We start from the raw sequence: 22,441 nt of genomic DNA, 5'->3' as shown, positions 1-22,441 counted from the left end.
CCTGACAGCACACTATGTGGAAATCTGAAGTCTGTCGTTTCATTAGTGGCTAATTGTATAAACACTCCTCTCCTACAGCAATCTATCACTGATGATTGATTGGCAGCAACTTTAAATAAGTGGTATAAGCTGTCTTATGGGTTAATTATCAAGATCAATTTTGACCATTCAAGTTAGCAAATCTTAGTACCTTGTTTTTATTGCAGGAGATTGCACTGTTTGGGCTAACCTGAGGGTATGAACAGATAAGAACAATGAGAATCTTAGTAATGTAAAGATGGTAAGACTACTAAAATGTTTTTGCTTAAACTGCTCCAGCATTTAGCCACGTAAGAATAAATAAACATTACTTACTGTATTCTTAATGGATTTTATATTTTCATGGTTTGACTAGACCAGGGGTATCCAAACTTGGGAACTTTAAGACTTGTGGACTTCAACTCATGCCGGCTGGGGAATTCTGGGAGTTGAAGTCCACAAGTCTTAAAGTTCCCAAGTTTGGACACCCCTGGACTAGACCATTTCAGACCAATAGTTGTCCAATCTCTTCTAAAGAGAACTTCCAGCGTTGAAGCATTCACATCTTCTGGAGGCAAGCTGTTCCTCTGATTAATTGTTCTAATTGTCAGGTAATTTCTCCTTAGTTCTAGGTTGCTTCTTTCCTTGATTAGGTTCCATGCATTGCTTACTTTTATTATGTTTATTAAAATGATATAGATATTTTCTTTGGGATACAATAGCCAACTGGATGGTTTGGGGTCAGTTGCTCTCTCTCAGCTCAATCCATCTCACAGGGTTGTGGTAAGGAAAATAGGACGAGGAAGTTGTGTTGGATATGTTTGCCCCCTTGAGTTATTTATAAAAGAAATAATAAGGGTGGGATATAAATAAATAACAGAGACATATTGATTATTTTGTAATCAATACTTCAATTTTAGTGCTTTGGAGGATAGGTTGAATCCCTCTTCTTTGTGGCAATTCTTTAGATATTGGAACACTGCTATCATGTAAGCCCGGGTCCTTCTTTTCATTAAACTAGACATACACAATTCCAGCAACCATTCTTTACCTGTTTTAGCCTCTAGTGCCCTAAATCTAATAATCTAAATCTAGATCAGTCAGAATATGTTGAAAAGAATTGACCCCGGTACAGAACCTTGGAGTGCTTGCTTTCCCCCATGTAGATATAGTTCCTTTGAGGACTACATGTTGAGGGCGACTGGTCAGCCAACTGCGAATCCATCTGGTGATGTTACTGTCTATAAGTCATTTTTCTATCTTATCAAGAAATAGGCTGTGATCTGCTTTGTCAAATGCCTTACTGAAGTCCAAATATACTTTGTCCACCGCATTTTCCTGATGCACTAATTTAGTCATCTTTTTTTTTTTTGTACAGTATTGGGACGAATACCATTATTTTTTTTCACAGATCTCAGTTCTGAGATACAGTACCAGCAATATGTGCAGCTAGATTTACCATCAATAGAAATGTAGCATGGAGCCAAGCTGTTTAATTTTTCATTTGAAAGTAGATGCTTTTTTTTTTTTTTTTTGATGCTCACTCAAGTGTTTTGGCAAATCACTGCAGCAGAATCCTACCTATCGCTCATTCTGAAATTCCCTTTCATCCGAGCTGGATATCTGTTTTAAGCATCTGTAGGGAGATTGGTCATGTGAGTTCAGTATAAAGTATGAAAGGAATGTGAATCTCATTTCTGAGATGCTGGCTATGACATGTTTTATCTACTTTTTTTTGTGCTTGACTTTCACTGTCTCAAGTCAGATGTTTTTTTTTTCCTCCAGTTTGAGGAAGTTTTCTCTCTGAAGAAAAGATTCAAACCCCCAAGGCATTTGGGTGCAAAGAATATGGAACATAGGGTAACGTAACTTACTGGCACAGTTAATTTCTGAAACCTTAACACATGCACACCAGAAAAGAAACGGATTTGATTTGGAAAAAAAAGGTAGTACTTGGTGACTCATTGCTACAAGGAGTTGAAATAAAGCTGACCGGGTCCATCAAATAATGAAATGTGAGGTACATTGTCAGATGTGTCTTGGAGATGAACAGGAGGCAAGCTTCCCAAAACCCTAAGCTACAGCAATCCTTATATCAGGGAAACAAGTCCTGCCTGACCAAAGACTTGGGGTTCTTCAATCAGGACTAGTAACTCTGACTCTCATCTGAAAATCCGACTATCCCACTAACTGCACATTCTAAAACTGTCACGCTGGCTCAGAGGACCATAAATTTTGGCAGGGAAGCAGTTGAGCTGCTGCAGGAAAACTGATGATTCACAGCTATGTGCTGGTAGTAGATTTATGGAGAAGTATTTTAGTCTTCCTTGACAAGTTGTTTGAAATATCGAGTATAAGACACACCGGAGTGTAAGACGTACCAAGATTTTGAAGAGGCAAATTTAAAAAAAAAGTTTTTGCACTCTGCAGACCTCCCAAAAACGTCCCATTCTTCATGAAAATGGGCCCGTATTTTGTCGAAAAAAAAGGACATGCATAGCCTTTAGGAGGCTTCCAGAGTGCTCCCGGAGGTTTGGGGGGCAAAAATGGGCAAGAATGAGCAAAACTGCCCGTTTTTCGCTCATTTCTGCCCTCCCCAGTCCCCAGGAGCACTCTAGAAGCCCCCTAAAGGCTATCTACGGCATTTTTGCAAAGGGGGCGAGGTTTTTTGAGGGGAAAAGGTGTGCCTTATACTCCGAAAAATACGGTACCTCTTCCACAGTATCTGCTTCTAGCTGCTACATTCTTGTTAGATCCTCCTTTGGTCTGTTGTTTCACTGTGCTCCCTAATCCCTCTTTAGTTTTTGTTCAGCTTTGCTGAGGCTTCCTGGGCAGCGTATGATTGCCTGAGGTGCCTTAACACAAGCTTGATTGCCTTTGCTGTAGGACTGAAAGGTATTTACAGCTCTGTAATTAACTTTAATGGGCAGGCTTCAGGAGATATGGAAAACAGAGAGCAAGGCTCAGCGTTGTTCCAAAACACTTCCCGATAAATCCTCTGACAGTGTACCCTTCTCATTAATCCACGTGGGGGGGAAAATGACACTGCAAAGACGAGCAACACCTTATCGTTACTGACTTCGAAAAATTTGAAAAATCACAGGCTTATAAAGATCATGGTCTCCATTGTCCAGGTCAGTCTTTCTCAACTTTGGTAGTTTTTAAGCTGTACGGACTTCAACTCCCAGAATTCCCCAGCCTGCCTTCTGCCTGGGGAATTCTGAGAGTTGAAGTTCACACAACTTTAAAGTGGCCATGGTTGAAAAATACTGGTTTATGACCTAGCATTCAGAGTTTGGTGAACAAAATGAGCATAAACCAAAGGCAAAGTTTAGTTTGAACTAACTTTGACTGGTTTTGCCTTCTTGGACTTCCTCTGTGTAAACCGCAATTGCCTTGGAAGAAGGTTAATGGCAAACAACTTCCAAAACAAGCTTGCAAAGTAAAATGCAGGGATTAGTCCAGGCAGTCGCCAACAGCCAACACTCTTAAGTCTAAGGTGTGCGTGCACACACACACAGCCTAAAGCAGTGATGGTTAACCTTTTTGTTGTCACGTGCCTTAAGTGTGTGCATACATGCACAACAGCACCCATAATGCAATGCACCATGCACTCCGTTTTGGGCCTAGTAGGCCTCACTGCATCCTCCTGGGAGCAAAAACAGGCTGCGGGGGGGGGGCACATATCCCGCGCCCCATTTTGGGCCAAGTAGGCCTACATTCAGCCTCCTGAGAGCACAAATGGTCTGCCGGGTGGGATGTGCCGCCACTCCCCCCCCCCCACACACACACACTGTGTTTTGGGCCTAGTAGGCCTCCCTGCACCCTCCTGGGAGCAAAAACAGGCCCAGGCACATACCCCGCGCCCAGTGGCGTAGCGTGGGTTGTCAGCACCCGGGGCAAGGCAAGTAATTTGCGCCCCCTAACCCGTGGCAACCCACGCTACGCCACTGGACTCGGGACATGAAGGGAGCTCTGAAGCAGCCGTCCTCCTTAGCAAAGCTCGCAGCGCCCTCTATAGGCCCGAAGCAGAATCATTTTCTTCCCTCGGTTCTGGGAAAATAGGAAAAGGAAAGCCGCCCGAGGTCTTCACTTGCTCTAATTTAAACGTATCGCGTTATTAACGTCCCTCGCCCTGCCCAGCAGTCTTCAAGAGACCCAGATCTGCAGAAGAAAACTTTGGCCCTCTTTCGTGCTCTCGACCCCGGGGAAGACCTGCTCGCGTCTCTTTTGTATTAAACGTGGGACGCGTTCCTCGGCTTCATTCAATTCAAATTCAGCCTTGAAATACATGCAAGTCAACAGCAGAGAGCTGCGAGTGCGAGCGCCCCCCCCAGATGTTGCGGCCGGTGCGGCCGGCCCCCCCTGCACCCCCCACGCTACGCCACTGCCCGCGCCCCATTTTGGGCCAAGTAGGCCTACATTCAGCCTCCTGAGAGCACAAATGGTCTGCTGAGTGGGAAGTGTCGCACCCCCCCACACACTGCGTTTTGGGCCTAGTAGGCCTCTCTGCAGCAAAAATTGTTCATGGGGGTCGATGCCGCACCCCCCTTCCCCCACGTATGCATGCACAGCCCTCCATGCATAAATGTGTGTCTCCCGCATGCGCCCCACCCCCGTGCATGCGCAGCAGAGCCCCGAAAATCAGCTGGCTGGCAGGAGGCATGCGGGCATGCATGGTGAGGTTGAGTGGGGGGATGGGTCGCGTGCCCACAGAGAAGGCTCTGAGTGCCACCTGTGGCACACAGGCCATAGATTCACCATCACGGGCCTAAGGTGCAGCCTCGATTCTCCCTCATGACATCCCGTCTAAAATACTCAGCAGGCCTAAACAAGCTTAGCTGTTTGCCTTCCAAACATTGTTGATTTTACAGTATGAAACAGGTTTGGAGAGTTGTCTGCCATGATGGAAATATAACAATGAAAGGATACCATAGGTTCAAAAAGAATAGAAGGAAAAGAAAAGGAGGAATTGTGTTTTGTTCCCAAATGATTCACGTCTGCTTAGAAATCCGAGCAAATTAATTAGGCAATAATGTTGACTGCATCTTTGTTAAATGAAGAACATGAATTAAAGCAATATTGATGGTCTTACAATTTTTCTCGCCAGTTGCCAGACCCAAGTCCAAAGACAACACAGTGAGGTTTATTCAAGCCCAGTTCTTCATTTACCTACACACCTAGTAGATAGAAACCTGTGAGACTTAAGCTCTAACCTTCTAACCTAATTATATACACATAGTCCTTGACTTACGCCTAATGTTTCTGTTGCTAAGTGGGATATTTGTTAAGTGAGTTTTGCCGCATTCTGCGACCCTTCTTGTCACAGTTGTTAAGTGAATCACTGCAGTAGTTAAGTTAGTAACCTGGTTGTAAAAGTGAATCAGGCTTGCCTGTTGTCAGAAGGTTGCAAATGGTGATCACATGACCCCCGGACACTGCAACCGTCATAAATACGAGTCAGTTGCCAAGCACCTGAATTTTTATCACGAGACCAATGGTCAAAAGTGTGAAAAATGGTCCTAAGTCACTGTTTTCAGGACCGTTGTAACTTTGAACTGTCACTAAATGAACTGTGGGTAAGTCGAGAACTACCTGTAACCTGTATGGAATTCTTTATTAAGGAAGTGAAAATAGCACAAGCATTGGTGGAAGTGTTCATATAATGCTAGAGATCTTGTTTTTAAAAGAAATTCATGCCCTATGTGTTCAGAAGTAAATTGTGGCCTTAAAAAAAAATCATCAACATGGGGCAATTTATAAGTTGGATTCTGTGATAGGAGAAATAGATTGGAAAACGAATGCTCCAGACGGCATGGGACAGCCTGAAAACAAGATATAACTAAAAGCAAACTTGCAATGAATTTCAATGAGGAAAAAAAATATAGAGAACAGCGGAAGAAATGTAGTTACACAATAAGCTTAGTGAGGATCTGAAAGCAAAAAAAAAAAAAAAGAAAGAAACATAGGAAATGGAAAGTGGACCAGCTCCCAAAGGAAAAGTGCTGAGTACATGAAATTGGGAAAGAGGCCTGGGAATGTTTATTGCATCCAAAGTGGATTCGTTGTAGGGAAGACAGTCTAGGACTAAGATGTCACAACAAGGACGTTCGTTTCTGTTTTTTTATCATTTTTGTGGTTTTATTTTGGTGGTGAGCTGCCCAGAGTTGTTCTCTAAAAGATGGGCAGCCATCTTTTAAATAAAGCTAAAACAGACCAGTGCTTGTATTTTGTTCTTTAAAATTTATTCAGAGTGGAAATACGATTTGATAGCTTATTAGTAACCTTGACTATCACTAAGTTTTGTTATTTTTTTTATTCTATACCATACAATAGCAGAGTTGGAAGGGACCTTGGAGGTCTTCTAGTCCAACCCTCTGCCTAGGCAGGAAACCCTATACCATTTCAGACAAATGGCTATCCAACATCTTCTTAAAGACTTCCAGTGTTGGGGCATTCACAACTTCTGGAGGCAAGCTGTTCCACTGATTAATTGTTCTAACTGTCAGGAAATTTCTCCTCAGTTCTAAGTTGTTTCTCTCCTTGATTAGTTTCCACCCATTGCTTCTCGTTCTACCCTCAGGTGCCTTGGAGAATAGTTTGACTCCCTCTTCTTTGTGGCAACCCCTGAGATATTGGAATACATTCTTAATGAATGTATTTTATTCTCCTTATGAACACAGAGCATGTGCACCAAAGACAAATTCCTTGTGTGTCCAATCACACTTGGCCAATAAATAATTCTATTCTATTCTTTAAAAAAAAATAGTTGTCTTTTTTTTGTAAAGTTCAGTCTTGCTGGGATTGTTGCAGCGCTGTGTTCAAAGAGAACATCTCAAACACTTACGTAAATATGATTTAACTACATAGCTGTCTGCAACATCTCAAAGCAGGTCCTTCTTTCCTGGGATTACACGGCTGCCTTCTGCAGTTGTTGTGTGATCTCAAGATGAGACCCAGACACTTGAAGTTGTTTTTCAGAGAGATGCTGCGTTCAATAGTTCCACGCACTCCGAAGTGTTTTTTGCATATGGAATCCAAAGCATTGCGCAATCCTACAATTAATATGGGAGGTTTTCTTTTTTTAAAAAAGGTGTTTTTTTAGTTTTCAAGACAAACACAACACGTCCTCCTTTACAAACTGTAGAAAGTGTATCAGTTGGTTACAAAAAAGCTTACGTGCATCTCTTCCACAGTCAACAAACATAATTCATATTAACTCAAGTATTTTAAACTCAGATATTTATACATGTTACCATCATCATACCTCCATTTTCATTTGACTATAATTGTTTAAACGTCCTTCATCATAGAATATACCAAGATTTAATACATAACCACATACTGGCATTTCATTTACTATTTCTAAAATCCTCCAATAACACTAAATCCTTATGTCCTATTCTAGCAAAACATCCATAATATTCAATAACAACATTTTCTAATCCTTCTTTCCAAATCATTATTTGTAATTTACATCCAATTGCCTTATGTTGTACCCATACCTATATATACATTATTATCATTATCCCTCCTTTATTTAACTATATCCTGTATCATAACATTTTTCCCCTAATATTCAAAACTTAACTATATCTAACAGTTCTTTTTTTATTAACCTTTATATATAATCGAAAATAATTTTTAATCTTCCTTTCATGGGTATCATTCAATATTCATATCCCATTATTGTTTATCATGACCCTACATATTGTATACATTATTATCATTATCAATTATTTGTTTAACTATATCTATTATCACTAAATTTCACTAAGTTTAACTAGTTTTAAATTATGCTCTTCCATCTATCAACCTGTATCGTTCCAGTAGCAAAACAGTCTCATATTTTCTGCTATTTGTGGTATCAGTCCTCTAATCATCTCTTTAATCAACTTTTTATGGACTCCTCTTAGCAACTCTTTGCTTATAAAATCTCTCGTGTAATTTCGATGCCCTTCTTCTGTTTCCTTAATCAGCTTATCTTTGATTGTCGGTGGTGTTATCAAAACTATTGCTGATAAGATTTCTCTCTTTAAATCTATAAATTCTTTTATTTTTTCTTCTTCTGTATCTTGCCATCTGGGGTAGGTTTCCCCTCCATTTAATTCCTCTTTCAGTATTCCACTCTTTCCATTTTCAAAGACAAAACAATCACCATAAATATCAGCAATTTTAATTTCTTTATATTCATTTTCCTCTTCAATTTTTTGGATTTTAACCGCCACTTTATCCACCTGATGAACATCTTCTCCGTCATATTTTACTGTTAAATGCACTAAGTCATCCAACTTCTTCTCTATCCTCTCACGTATATTTGATAATTTCTGTATTTCTGAGAATAACTTTTGCAGACTTAAAACTTCTTTCTCCTGTTGAAATTGCACCATTATTTCCAACTAATAAACACTGCTATTCTAGCTTAGAAGATTTTAACAAGATTAAGCATAGATTCACAATAACGTTTTATTTTCACCTTTGTCTGGTTAGAAATACTTCAAAGGAACATCTGTGTGCTTTTCTTCTTATCACTCTCTATAAACAAGCAGTAAGACCTTGAAGTGCCAAGCCAAGATAATTAGTGAAAGAAAATAAAGTGTTTCGTTTCCAATACACAAAACTCTAGCCTCCGAAGTGTTATTGTTACAATGTTGCAATTTTTAAAAAAATGTCTTTTGTATTTCAAGTTGAAAAGAAAGTCCAATTCTTAAATGAGTTAGAAAAACACCCACAGTAATGAAAGAGGAGAATTTTAAACCATAGGTTACAAAGAGTAATGAAAAAAAGAAAAATAGAAGAAGGCTTAATCCATTCGTTTTATAAGTCTTACATAAATTCCATCCGTGAAGATAGCATTTAAAAAAAAGATAACTCACTGTCAAAAACTATTCCAAATTTAATTCTGCCGCTTATTTCTTCTGTTCTCCAATTTGAATTTATTTTAAGTTTTTTATAGGCAGTCACTTTTAAAATGGTAAAAATTCCTCACCAGTTGGAAACACCTTCTCTTTCCATATCCTTCCATTTTGGAGCCGCCCCGACTTCATCAGCCAAATGGCTGGATTTTTTGTCACCGGCTTGAAGATCACACATCATGTCGTTGCGACTTCGGCTTCTCCTCCATGGGAGATTTCTTGAAGGCCCCTGGAAATGTTCGATGAAATCCCAAGTTAAAGTTGTGGTTGTGATTCCACAGACTGGTAAAATAGGTGTTTCCATCCAAGACACCATGGATGGAAACTAATCAAGGAGAGAAGCAACCTAGAATGAAGGAGAAATTCAATGACAGTTAGAACAATTAATCAGTGGAACAATTTGCCTCCAGAAGTTGGGAATGCTCCAACACTGGAAGTTTTTAAAAAGATGTTGGATATCCATTTGTCTGAAATGGTATAGGGTATCCTGCCTGAGAAGAGGGTTGGACTAGAAGACCTCCAAGGTCCCTTCCAAATCCTATTATTCTGATCATATCAAGGAGGTACTAACATCATATATATGTAAAGGTAAAGGTACCCCTCACACATATGTGCTAGTCGTTCCTGACTCTAGGGGGCGGTAATCATCTCCGTTTCAAAGCCGAAGAGCCAGGGCTGTCCAAAGACGTCTCTGTGGTCATGTGGCCGGCATGACTAAATGCTGAAGGTGCACGGAACGCTGTTACTTTCCCACCAAAGGTGGTTCCTATTTTTTCTACTTGCATTTTTATATGCTTCCGAACTGCTAGGTTGGCAGAAGCTGGGACAAGTAATGGGAGCTCACTCTGTTATTCAGCACTAGGGATTTGAACTACTGAACTGCCAACCTTTCTGATCAACAAGCTCAGCAGCTTAGCAACTGAGCCTTATAATCATATATATATATATCATATATCATATCATTAGTATTGTTTTTTTAAGATATCCAAAACAGATAACAGTGAATCTGGAGAGATGCCTAGGACATGGCATGAGAAATGAATGGCTCTGAACTCCTTTTTGGTAGTGAGCACTGTACTGATATACATAATTCAAGCTAGAAAACTTGAAGAATTCCAACACATTTTTTATTTATCTTGGAGAAATAACCTGATTTAAAAAGAAAGGGCCAGCAAAAAAGAAAAGGAGAGGAGTACACCACAGCATCATATCTCAGCAGAATGTATTCAGCAAGGACATATGTGCTTTGCAGTTGTAGGAAAGAAGCTGTAAATAGAAATGATCCCCAGTTCAGGAAGAACCTTGCTAGATCAACCTTAAAGGGTTTCCAGCGTAACATTCTCTACTGCAGGCTGAATAGTCAAGCGCTTGTAAGAAACTCGCAGGCAGAGGTGGTATTCAGCCAGTTCTCTCCGGTTCAGGCGAACTGGTAGCGACAGTTACGGGAGACTCCGCCCACCCACCCCAACATAATGCACGAGTTCTGCGCATGTACAGACAAGGCAGTGCGCGGGCGCTCACATTTGTGAACTGGTAGGGAAGGTAAGTGAATCCCAGCTCTGCTCACAGGTTAGGTGAAGAGAATAGGAACACATCTCCAGAATTGTTCTGTGACAATGTTTCTTTAGGCCTATGGACTTCAACTCCCAGAATTCCTTAGCCAGCATCAGGAATTCTGGGAGTTGAAGTCTACACATCTTGAAGTTATTGAGTTTGGGAGGAAAAAAAATTTGCTCTATAGTAAATGGCCTTTAAAGCATGCCCAAAGGACAAGAAGGAGTACAAGCAAAAGATATGCAACTTTCTTTAATAATAATAAACAAATAAACAAATAAGGGATACAGAGAGATTTTATAAAGGAACATATTGCTAATGAAGCTAAATCCAGCACACAAAATCCTTAAATCAGAGCAGGGAGCTGGCTTGGGAGATGGTTGAGCAGCTGAATGACATGGGAATACTAATGGAAGGCAGTAGAAAACTGAATTAATCCTTTGATTAATCAGACAACAGATGTCTTCCTTACGGAAGATGTAGGTCAGCTACCTGTGCTTGAGCTGATACAGAAAACTAGGAAAGGAGTCTGAGGAGATGAAGCAAGTACCGATGGAAAAAGCTTATTCTAAGGTTTATTAACAATTTAACGCCTTCAAGTTCAGATGGAAATGTTTGAAGAAAACCAATGAATTTCGCCTGGTATCATACACATACCTGCTGCTAAAAGAGAGTCCCGACTTTTTATTAATGAATTGAAAACTTTCAGCTTCAGATCACTCAAGTGAAATTTGTCTTGTCTTTCATCTACTTCCTACAAATATGCAATGCTTTGGGGATCCAGTATCACAAAGGTGAAAAAAAGTGTGAGCACCTTTCAATACTTCCTTTAAAAAGCCTTTTCCTGGGATTTTATGGTTTTCTTTGAGCTGGTTTTTTCTTTCTTTCTTGCAGACATTTTTTTTTTACCCAATCGCTTAACATCATCAGTGCTAGAGGGGGTGGGTGGGATTTGCTCTCTTGTTTATATGTTAGTGGCTTTAAGATGTTAACTAGTTGGGTAATGGGACACGGTGGCTCAGTGGCTAAGATGCTGAGCTTGTCGATCAGAAAGGTCAGCAGTTTGGCAGTTCGAATCCCTAGCGCCACGTAATGGAGTGAGGTCCCATTACTTGTCCCAGCTTTTGCCAACCTAGCAGTTCGAAGCATGTAAAAATGCAAGTAGAAAAATAGGGACCACCTTTGGTGGGAAGGTAACGGTGTTCTGTGCGCCTTCGGCATTAAATCATGCAGGCCACATGACCACAGAGACGTCGTCGGACAGCGCTGGCTCTTCGGCTTTGAAACGGAGATGAGCACTGCCCCCTAGAGTCAGGAACTTTACCTTTACCTAATTGGGTAATGAAACTTCTACAAGAAAGCTTAAAGAGCACCAAGGACCCCCCAGTTCAACCCTGTGCTACAGATATTCTCTTCTATCAGCATTTTATAGTAGCTGTGTGATGCAGGAAAACATGCTTATAAATTAAGGAGGTGCTGTCGGGGTGTAACCAGGTGTTTTAGAATGGGAGTGGCCGTGCTTTTCTACACCCTTGCTGTACCACCTTCAACCATCACATCATGCAAATTGTCTTTGTACTTTTGGAGCATCTCATCATCATCTCCATCCAACCATGACATTCACAAATTTCCATTCTATTGACCCAGTCATTTAAAAAAAAAAAAACGCCACTTCATTCTCAAAAATAATCCACCCATGTTATCATAACTTATTTTATATTGGCCACTTATTTTTAAATTGGTTCTATGTTAATTCAGCAACTCTGCATTCTTGAACCTGTCTCCTCTTGTTTTACAACATTCACTTCTCAAATGCCCCATGGCTAGTGCATTCAGCGTACTGGTATATTTCTCCTTCTGTTCGCTCACTTCCATGTAGCATAGTGGGCAGGATTCCATTCTTCCAAGAAGCATTTCTTCATTAGATAGACCACAGTCTTTGCAATTGCATTTGCATGTTTTCTTGTTTTTTTTAAATAGTATAGTTTGATTAAAGTTTGCAATTACAGACAATAAAAATTAAGACATACTGGGGGGGAAAATAGAATAAAAAATAGTGCAGAAAAGAAAGGAAAACACAGAAAAAAAAAAGAAATATACAGAAAGTCTTCGACTTACTACTGCAATTGAGCCCTACAATTTCTGTCATTAAGTGAGACATTTGTTAAGTGAGTTTTGCCCCATTTTATGACCTTTCTTGCCTCGGTTGTTAAGTGAATCACTGCAGCTGATAAGTTTTTTTAAAATAATTTTTTATTTATTTACAAACATGCAAAATACACACACAAAAAACTTAGACATACACCACATTTACACAATACGATACGAACAGGAACTTCCTGTTCTTTCTAATAGCAATTGCCAATCGATACTGTTCTCCTTATATTCTTTCCCCTTCTAGTATATTTCATTTGCATTTCACCATTCTTAACCCTCTTATTTTACTCTTCTGTCTGCTATATTGGCTGATTACCTCTAGTAAATTTAAACTCCCTTGAGTGCATATATATATCTTAATTGTCCTTAACTACTATTTTTGGGCTTTATTGGCTTCCTTCATTGATCCTTGTTTCTTTCCTCCATCCACCTATACCATTTATCCCATATCTGGTAGTATTCTGTTGCTTCTTTTCCCTGGATTTCTTTTGTTAATTTATCCATTTCGGCACAGTCCATCATCTTTCTTATTAATTGGAATTAATTTGTTTTTCCATTTTTAAACAAAGGCAAGTCTCACCGCCGTAATTATATGTAAAATTAAATACTGGATTTCTTTTTTATATTTTTTAGTCATTATTCCTAGTGAAAAAACTTCGGGTTTCCAATCTATTTTGATTCCTGTTATTGCCTCTAGCCAATTTTTGATCCTTTTCCAAAAAAATTTAGCCTTCTCACGTCCACTATAAGTGGTAATATGTTCCGTGTATTGATTCACATTCCCAACATTTTGGGGAGGTATTTGCTGAGATTTTAGCTAACTAAAGCTGCAGCTGATAAGTTAGTAACCCAGTTGTTAAATGAATCTGGATTCCCCATTGACTTTGCTTGTCAGAAGGTTGTCAAAGAAGATCAAATGACCTTGGGACACAGCAACGGTCATAAGTATGAACCAGTTGCCAAGTGTCTGAATTTTGACCACGTGACCATGGGGATGCTTCAAAGTAACTGAAAAATTGTCATAACTCACTTTTTTCATTGCCGTTGTAATTTTGAGCAGTCACTAAGTGAAGTGTTGTAAGTCAACGACTACCTGTATAAAGAAGTGACTTCCCACCTTCATCACAGCAAATATAATTTTTTTTAGTAACTTACCACCTTCTCTTAAAATACAACAAGCACTCATTTTTTCCTTATATATACCATCTCTTCTTAACTATAAACAAATCCATAAAGCAATATCATTTCAATCCTGGTGTCAGTAAAAATCTGTTCAGAGTTGCCAGAGAGAACATATGTATTTTAACCTTGATCAAACACTATATTTCTTCCTTTTACTTCTAGCAATCATAATCTTTAATCCCTTCAAAAATTGTTATAGAAAATTGATTCCTTTTCATTTTTTCCTTTGTGCCTTCTCACAAAATTCTTCAAAACTTTAACAAGCCTCTTTTGTAAATCTAATATAGGGAGATTATCCAAGTTACTCTTTCGGTTTGTTATTTGTATGACATATCCTTTTTCATTAATAAGACCTATGCTTTCATTTATATATCCAATGTATCATCTTTTTCTATATTCCATTAACTAATTTTTCTAAATCCATTTTCAAATCAGCCGTAGCCTTGTCTGGTAAAAGTTATTCCTCTTCCATAAAATATTTTAGACACCATCTATCAATAAGCATAGACCCTATCAAATTAATTTCCCAGTTCATTGTTCAAAAATGTTCTTTAGTGTGCCCAATATTAAAATACGTTTGCAGGATGAATATATGTGGTCTTTTCCTTTAGTTTAGTTAATTTTTAAAAAAAATCAAAATAAAGCATTATACCACAGGAAAGTGATTTCTGTAGGCATTCTCTCCTGTGCCTCACTTAATCTCCCTGCCTGCTTAGTGACAGAATTGCCAATCTCAGTTGTGGTCACTAAATGAGGATTACCTGTAATGCTCCTGTTGTTTTGCAATTATGAATTATGTGATCTTTGCACCACATTTTTCTAATCTCCCCCCCTCTCTCCCCTCATCTCTATCACACAGACACAGACACGCACACACAAGTCTTACAGTTGCTCCATATGCATACCACATCCATATTTAAACATTTCCACCAATTGTATCCTCTATTTCTGCAGCTTTACCATTTCCCCCCATTTTCACAGGATTTGTGATTTCCTTTTCATCAACTTTTATTTCAGTTCCACTCTGACATATCCTTCTCAATCCTATTACTAGAGATTTGCTGCTCTCCATTATTATAGTTTGAGTTCAACTTGGATAGCTTGACAAAGGAAGTTAGACAAAATGTACTGTGTATAATCAGTGGCTGCTAGTCATTAAGAATACTTATTATCTCTTAATGCCCGTTGTTGTGGTACATGAATGGAAGATGCTGTTGCTCACACATGTTACATGTGGCTTCCCAGAAGCATTTGAACAAGTATTCTGAGAACCAGAATGCTGATTTCTTATACCCTTAAGATGAGCCCTTACAGTAATTTGTGCGTGGGCAAGAAACCAGACAACCTAATTCTAGGAAGATGAACTGGGCACTTCAAGCTTGTCTCAAGGACAATCTTCTCAATTTCTCCTTTTCTCAATGTTATTTCTTCAATTCTTCTGTAAAATGGTATGGACTAGAAACTTGTTGTAACCTTCCTTTTTCATGAAAAGCACTTACTCAGATATTAGATTCCATAGTCTGAGCACCACAGCTGGAACGAAATACAGCAAGGCATGACAGTAGTAAAATCTTGCAATTGAATCTATTTTGGCTAAGGCCTTTTGTTGTTCATCTTTGGCTGTGTTCAGTGCACGAGCCAGATTTTGGGCATTTCTCTTCCTTTTGATTTGCTGATCAAGAAACCAGCATTATCCTCTTTGTTTTCCATTTCTTGCATTCCACTGGCTTTTCTTTGACTTTACAAATTATAGTTCTTAATTGGACTCCTTGATTGCAAAGCTCTCTGGTGTGAACTCTGTCAGAATGTAAAACAAGGGGAAGCCCCAGATTTTTGGGAAAGTTTGATTATGCCTGGAGCAATATACATTTATATATATGATGAAGAATGACATTACTCTTATCTACAGCTCTTAAGTCCCGTTCTGTCCCTTTATTCCTGCCCCATTATTTTGTTCTTGTTATTTTGCTATAAGGTGGACAGTCCAGATTAACTTTTCCCAACCTTGCCTCCTTTAAGATGTGTGGACTTCATCTCCCAGAATTCCCCAGCCACAGGTCTGCCACGTTGGCTGAGGAATTCTGGGAGTTGAAGTCCACACATCTTAAAATAGGCATGGTTGGGAAACCCTGATCTAGACCACTGACAATCAAGGGAACTATATACCTGTGGCTAACTCCTTCTGAGGTAATTTCTCTCAGATGAAACAGTCTTTTCTACCATGCCTATTGCAGAAGACCTCTTGGCTGCTTGCAACCTTCCTAACTAATCCTCCCTCCCGACCTCCATTTCTCTTATCTCAGTATCTCAGTCTCAGGACATGAGTGCTGTCCCCAGTCACTGAATAATTCTTCTCTGCTTTGGGTTGGGCCATTTGCCACTGCTCTTTCCTCTGCTCCCAAAATGATCTTGTTGTAACAATCAGCAAGGCCCTCTACCCTTGCACGAGGAGGAGACGGTTGCTATGACTTCAATGAAAGAAACCTTGTGCTGGTTGCTTCCGGGAGCCATTAACGCCTGACCCCATCTAGTCCATCAGTTTCCCCCAACACGCAGGTTTCCTTGTTCAGCCGATTCTCCCACAATGCTGCCCCGCTGTCAACCATTTGAGGCGGGCAAGGCCAGGAAAGCGGAACCATTAGGAGTCTTGCAATGTACTTTAATGCCGCTGGGGTAGTAACAGACTCTTGAAAGGCTGCCAGAGGCCCCCATGCTTTATTTCATTTTATACCCAACACAATCTAGGCGGATTGGGCTGCATTTTAAGTTTCTTCATTGAGCTTTCTGTTTTCCCAAAACGTCCTTTTTAATAGCTGCTTAATGTTTCCCTCCACTTTCTCTGTCCGCATTCCTTTACATACTTTTCACTTCTGTTAAGCAGCTCCTTGTAAGCAAGATTTTGCCGGCTTTCCTTCTCTTCAAGGGAAGCGCAGATTTCAGAGCTCTTACATAAACCTCTTCAAAGCAGAGGGAAGTGGGCTTCCAGATATAATGTCAGGGTTCCAAGTAACACCCCCAACGAAAGAAGACTCCGAGGCTTGAAGTTCCTCAAAGCTCCGTTTTATTAGAGATGTTATGTTGACACATCTGGGAAAACCCGAATCTGAAAGCTTCCAGGTTTTCCCCACCCAATTGAAAGTTCAAGTCCCTGCCCACATGGTCCAATCAAAGCACTGTCCCACCCGGAGATGCCTCCCAGTCACGCCCCTCCAGGTGCAAAGCAGAATGTCCTTGACTCTTAGAGAAAGGAATGTTGTTATGACTATATATCTCCCCAGCTCCATACAATTCCCCCCTCCCAGTTTCCCACAGACTAAATGTGGCAGGCCTGAAGATCCAATGCCCAAGATGGCTTCGAGGCCTGACACATGCCTTTTCTTCCCTCTTTCCCCCAAAATTTTATTAACGCTACAAATAAAGCAATAGCGAACATGTGTGCACAGATCTTTTATATTGGCCACTTATTTTTAAATTGGATCTATCTTAATTCAGCAACTCTGCATTCTTGAACCTGTCCTCTTCTTGTTTGACAACATTCACTTCTCAAATGCCCCATGGCTAGTGCATTCAGCGTACTGGTATATTTCTCCTTCTGTTCTCTCACTTCCATGTAACATAGTGGGCAGGAATAGGCTCTTATACACAGCCAGTTTTCATTCTTCCAAGAAGCATTTCTTCATTAGGTAGACCACAGTCTTTGCAATTGCATTTGCATATTTTCTTGTGTTTTTTTTAATAGTAGTTTGATTAAAGTTTATAATTACAGACAATAAAAATTAAGACGAACAAATTCTCTTGTAAGTTAGCCGAAGTTGACTGTGAAGGTAAGGCCACACTTGGAATTCTGCATTCAGTTTTGGTCACCACGATGTCGAAAAGATGTGGAGACTCTAGAAAGAGTGCAGAGAAGAGCAACAAAGATGATTAGGGGACTGGAGACTAAAACATATGAAGAACGGTTGCAGGAACTGGGTATGTCTAGCTTAAGAGAAAGAAGGACTAGGGGAGACATGATAGCAGTGTTCCAATATCTCAGGGGTTGCCACAAAGAAGAGGGAGTCAAACTATTCTCCAAGGCACCTGAGGACAGAACAAGAAGCAATGGGTGGAAACTAATCAAGGAGAGAAGCAACTTAGAACTGAGGAGAAACTTCCTGACAGTTAGAACAATTAATCAGTGGAACAGCTTGCCTCCAGAAGTTGTGAATGCCCCAACACTGGAAGTCTTTAAGAAGATGTTGGATAGCCATCTGTCTGAAACAGTATAGGGTTTCCTGCCTAGGCAGGGGGTTGGACTAGAAGACCTCCAAGGTCCCTTCCAGCTCTGCTATTGTATTGTATTGTATTAAGGTCCCTTTTTCCCTCTGGGCATAGGTTTTTTTTTTCCTTTATAGACAAATCCACTTCTCCTCTGGAATTATCCTTGGAAAAATCCAAGGGAAAAGGCTGCCAACCGATTCCTGGTCTTAGCATGTATTAAGTCAGAATGGATGCCATCTGATAACTGACCTTTGTTACTATTAGTCACAGTGCCTACGTGGAGATTCAGTGTTCTGGATTCAGAGACTTGGGAGATTGAGAACTTGAGACTTGGGATGGAGAATTTCAGGGAAATATCCCATTAGCCGTTATGCCAAATTGCATGCGATCTGTTACCTAAGCCCCATCAGTTATGTTTTTGGATAAGTCGTCGGGGGGGAAAATTGAAAAGCTTTTTATGCTCATTTGTAAGCTATAACATCCCTGCAACCAATTCGCTCTCACAGAGAGGGACTCCTCCGGGTGCCGTCCACCAGGCAGGGTCAGAGGGCGGCGCCCAGGAGTAGGGCCTTCTCTGTGATGGGCCCAGCCCTCTGGAATAACCTCCCCCCAGATATCAGGACAATGACCGATCTCCGCTCCTTCCGCACGAAACTCAAGACCCACCTGTTCCAACTAGCCGGCCTGGCTTAACTAGAACCTTCTAACCTCCCTGGCAATTTTAATATTTTAATATCTTAAACGTAAATTTTGGGGTTTTTAAATTGTCTTAACTGTTTTAATTTATTGCTATTTATTTTAACCTAGTGGCTCTCACTTGTATTTGACTGTTAAATATTGATGTCACCTCCTCCATGCCACACTTGTATTTTTGATTTAATTGTACGTCGCCCCGAGTCCCTTTGCGGAGAGGGGGCGACTGATAAATCTAAACAAACAAATAAATAAATAAATAAATAAACTTTGAAAAGGACAGGTTGCGCGGGCGACTGCGGGCCACCACATGTTTACTGGACCCGTGTCCCTCCTGGTTGGTGCTGGCCTCCTGGGAGGGCTCACGAGGCTGGCTACTGGGGCTGGTGAACGCTTCGTTGGGGGAGGGCCGGATGCCGGCCGCCCTGAAAGAGGCGGTGGTCAGGCCCCTGCTCAAGAAGCCTTCTCTGGACCCAAAGGAACTAGCAAATTATCGTCCTGTCTCCAACCTTCCTTTTTTAGCAAAGGTTGTTGAGAGTGTGGTGGCTCAGCAGTTTCCGCGTCACCTGGAGGAAGATGATTATCTAGACCCGCGCCAGTCCGGCTTCCGACTCGGTCACAGCACGGAGACGGCCTTGGTCGCGTTGGTGGATGATCTCTGGAGGGCAAAGGATGAGGGTTGTTCCTCCATCCTTGTTCTATTAGATCTCTCGGCGGCCTTCGATACCATCGACCATGGTATCCTATTGCGCCGGCTGGAGGGGTTGGGGATTGGAGGCACCGTGCTACGGTGGTTCCACTCCTACCTCTCTGGCCGGACGCAATGTGTGTTGACGGGGGAGCAGAGGTCGACCGCAAGGCCCCTCATTTGTGGGGTCCTACAGGGGTCGATTCTCTCGCCTCTCTTGTTCAACATATATATGAAGCCGCTGGGCGAGATCATCCGTGGTTTTGGGGTGAGTTACCATCTGTACGCTGATGATACTCAGTTGTACATTTCCACCCCAAACCACCCCAACGAGGCTGTCGAAGTGATGACCCGATGTCTTGAAGCCGTACGGGTCTGGATGGATGACAGCAGGCTCAGGCTCAACCCCTCCAAGACAGAGTGGCTGTGGTTCCCGGCTTCCCGATTCAATCAGCATATTCCATCGCTGACCATCGGGGATGAGCAATTAGCCCCGGTGGAAGGGGCGCGCAACTTGGGCGTCCTCCTTGACGATCGGCTGACCTTAGAAGATCACGTGGCGACCGTGGCAAGGGGGGCGTTCCTCCAGGTTCGCCTCGTGCGCCAGTTGCGGCCCCTTTTGGACCGGGAGGCCTTGCGCACAGTCACTCACGCGCTGGTGACGTCCCGCCTGGACTACTGTAACGCTCTCTACATGGGGCTCCCCTTGAGGTGCGCCCGGAGACTGCAGTTGGTCCAGAATGCAGCCGCGCGGGTTATTATGGGGAGATCGAGATTCTCCCATATAACACCTATCCTGCGCGAGCTGCACTGGCTTCCTGTGGCCTACCGGGTGCGCTTCAAGGTACTGGTTACCATCTTCAAAGCGCTCCATGGCACAGGGCCTAGTTACCTGCGGGATCGCGTCCTGCCCCATACATCCCTGCGACCCACTCGCTCACACAGGGAGGGGCTACTCCGGGTGCCGTCCTCTAGAGAGTGCCTGGGGACGGTGCCCAGGAGTAGGGCCTTCTCTGTGGTGGGCCCTACCCTTTGGAATGACCTCCCCCCAGACATCCGGACAACAACCGATCTTCGCTCCTTCCGTATGAAGCTGAAGACCTACCTGTTTTGTCAAGCCGGCCTGGCATAACGTTACTATCTTGCCACCCCAGGTCATTTTACAATGGGAAATTTTGTTTTTAATATTTTTGGGGTTTTAAACTTTGTAAGTATGCTTATTTATGGACTTATTTTTACCTCCTCTGCACGATTTTATGGTGCTATCTTGATTATTGCTCTGTACGTCGCCCCGAGTCCCTGTGGGGAGAGGGGGCGACTAATAAGTTCAATAAAATAAATAAATAATAAATAAATAAATAAAAGTCCAAGAGTCAATAAATACTAAGTTAATTCAGGTAGTCCTCAACTCATTTAGGGATGCAGCTCATTTAGGGACCTTTCAAAGTTACAGCGGCAATGAAAAAAAGTGACTTACGATCATTTTTCACACTTTTACGACCATTGTCGCATCCCCAGGGTCACATGATCATAACCCGGATGCTTGACAACTGGTTCATAGTTGTGACGTGTGATCATGTGATCACGGTAGTTGAAAGAAGGCAAGAGATCCTTCCGAACTCAAACTTACTTTTGTTTTTCGTTACCTTTCCTGCTCCAGTCACGTTACCAGACATGCTCGTGCCTCAAATTGAACACATTGAGGCGGAGATTGTACGCAAAAGCTTTATTCTGCAGAAAAAGTGGCGCACTAAGATCTCTCTCATAGCCTGTTTATCCCACCCATGTCCACCAGTGGGTTTTACAGAGCATTTCCCACAGTTTGCAAGTCAGAGTCAGAAGGGATTTCCTCAACTCCCTTTACAGCAATTCCTGCCTGTTTTACACTAACATTTTAGCCATAGTGTATATAATACAAAAGAGATGCGGAGGCCCAGTGGCTAAGACACTGAGCTTGTCAATCACAAAGGTCGGCAGTTCAGCGGTTCGAATCTCTATGCAGAGTGAGTTCCTGTTACTTGTCCCAGCTTCTGCCAACCTAGCAGTTCTAAAGCATGTAAAAATGCAAGTAGAAAAATAGGGACCACCTTTGATGGGAAGGTAACAGCGTTCCGTGCGCCTTCGGCGTTTAGTCATGACAGCCATGTCACCATTGGGACATCTCTGGCTCTTCGGCTTTGAAACAGAGATGAGCACCGCCCCTAGAGTTGGGAACGACTAGCACATATGTGCAAGGGGAACCTTTACCTTTATGGCAATATTGTAGGATAGCAAAGGGAGTTGTGTGAAGGCGGCACCTCTTAATAATTGAAGACCAATAGTTTATCTGTACTATAGTTGCCTTTTGAAATTATTCATCAGGATTGTTCCTTGTACATACAAATGACCTTTCAGGTAAGGCATCCAATATTACTATAAATCAGGTTTGTGGGCTCCAATTGAAATAAATATTCTGAAGGTTTTTTGTTTTTTTTTTAAATGCTCTCCTTGTGAGCTTGCTATTGCAGAATCAATGCTTCTGTGTTTCTTTTGGCTTTCCTTCATCCAAATTGCCCGGCTTGTATTATGATTTAATACTAACACGGTATACCAACCAGCTCTGCCTTCTGGAACAACAGGAAGAACGTAGGTGACAGATTTGAAAAGTATCTTGTTGAAAGAAGAAGACGAAGATCCGCACACTCTGAAGAATTTTCCTCTTTGCTGCCACCAAATCACCTTCTTACCCTTAAATTCTTTTTTTTTTTTTTTTTTTTTGCTTTCCACCTACTCCGATGCCTGCTTTTGCAATCCAAATCCTGTCTGGGAAAGGGCTGTTGTTTCCCAGAAAATTGGGAAAGTGGCTTCAGGTTGGGGAGCTCTCCTCTGGCTGGGAAGGGCCGGAAAAAGCTCAGTTTGTGCCCTACAGAACATGAGCGTTGGGGGGACCCGGTGTGGGGTATGCACTTGTAGAGACACAGCATCCGTTTCTTGG

General features: G+C 41.6%; 1 protein-coding gene across 2 annotated transcripts in view; it reads left to right on the top strand.

Moving 5' to 3' along the window:
- MTMR14 (myotubularin related protein 14) overlaps positions 1-22,441 on the top strand; it is a 136,184-nt gene that overhangs the window by 93,198 nt on the left and 20,545 nt on the right. The gene's annotated exons all lie outside the window — the stretch shown is intronic.

The sequence above is a fragment of the Natrix helvetica genome (genome assembly GCF_964273705.1).
Source record: "Natrix helvetica genome assembly, chromosome: 1".
Taxonomy (NCBI): Eukaryota; Metazoa; Chordata; class Lepidosauria; order Squamata; family Natricidae; genus Natrix; species Natrix helvetica.
This window is presented reverse-complemented; position numbering and strand designations above follow the sequence as displayed.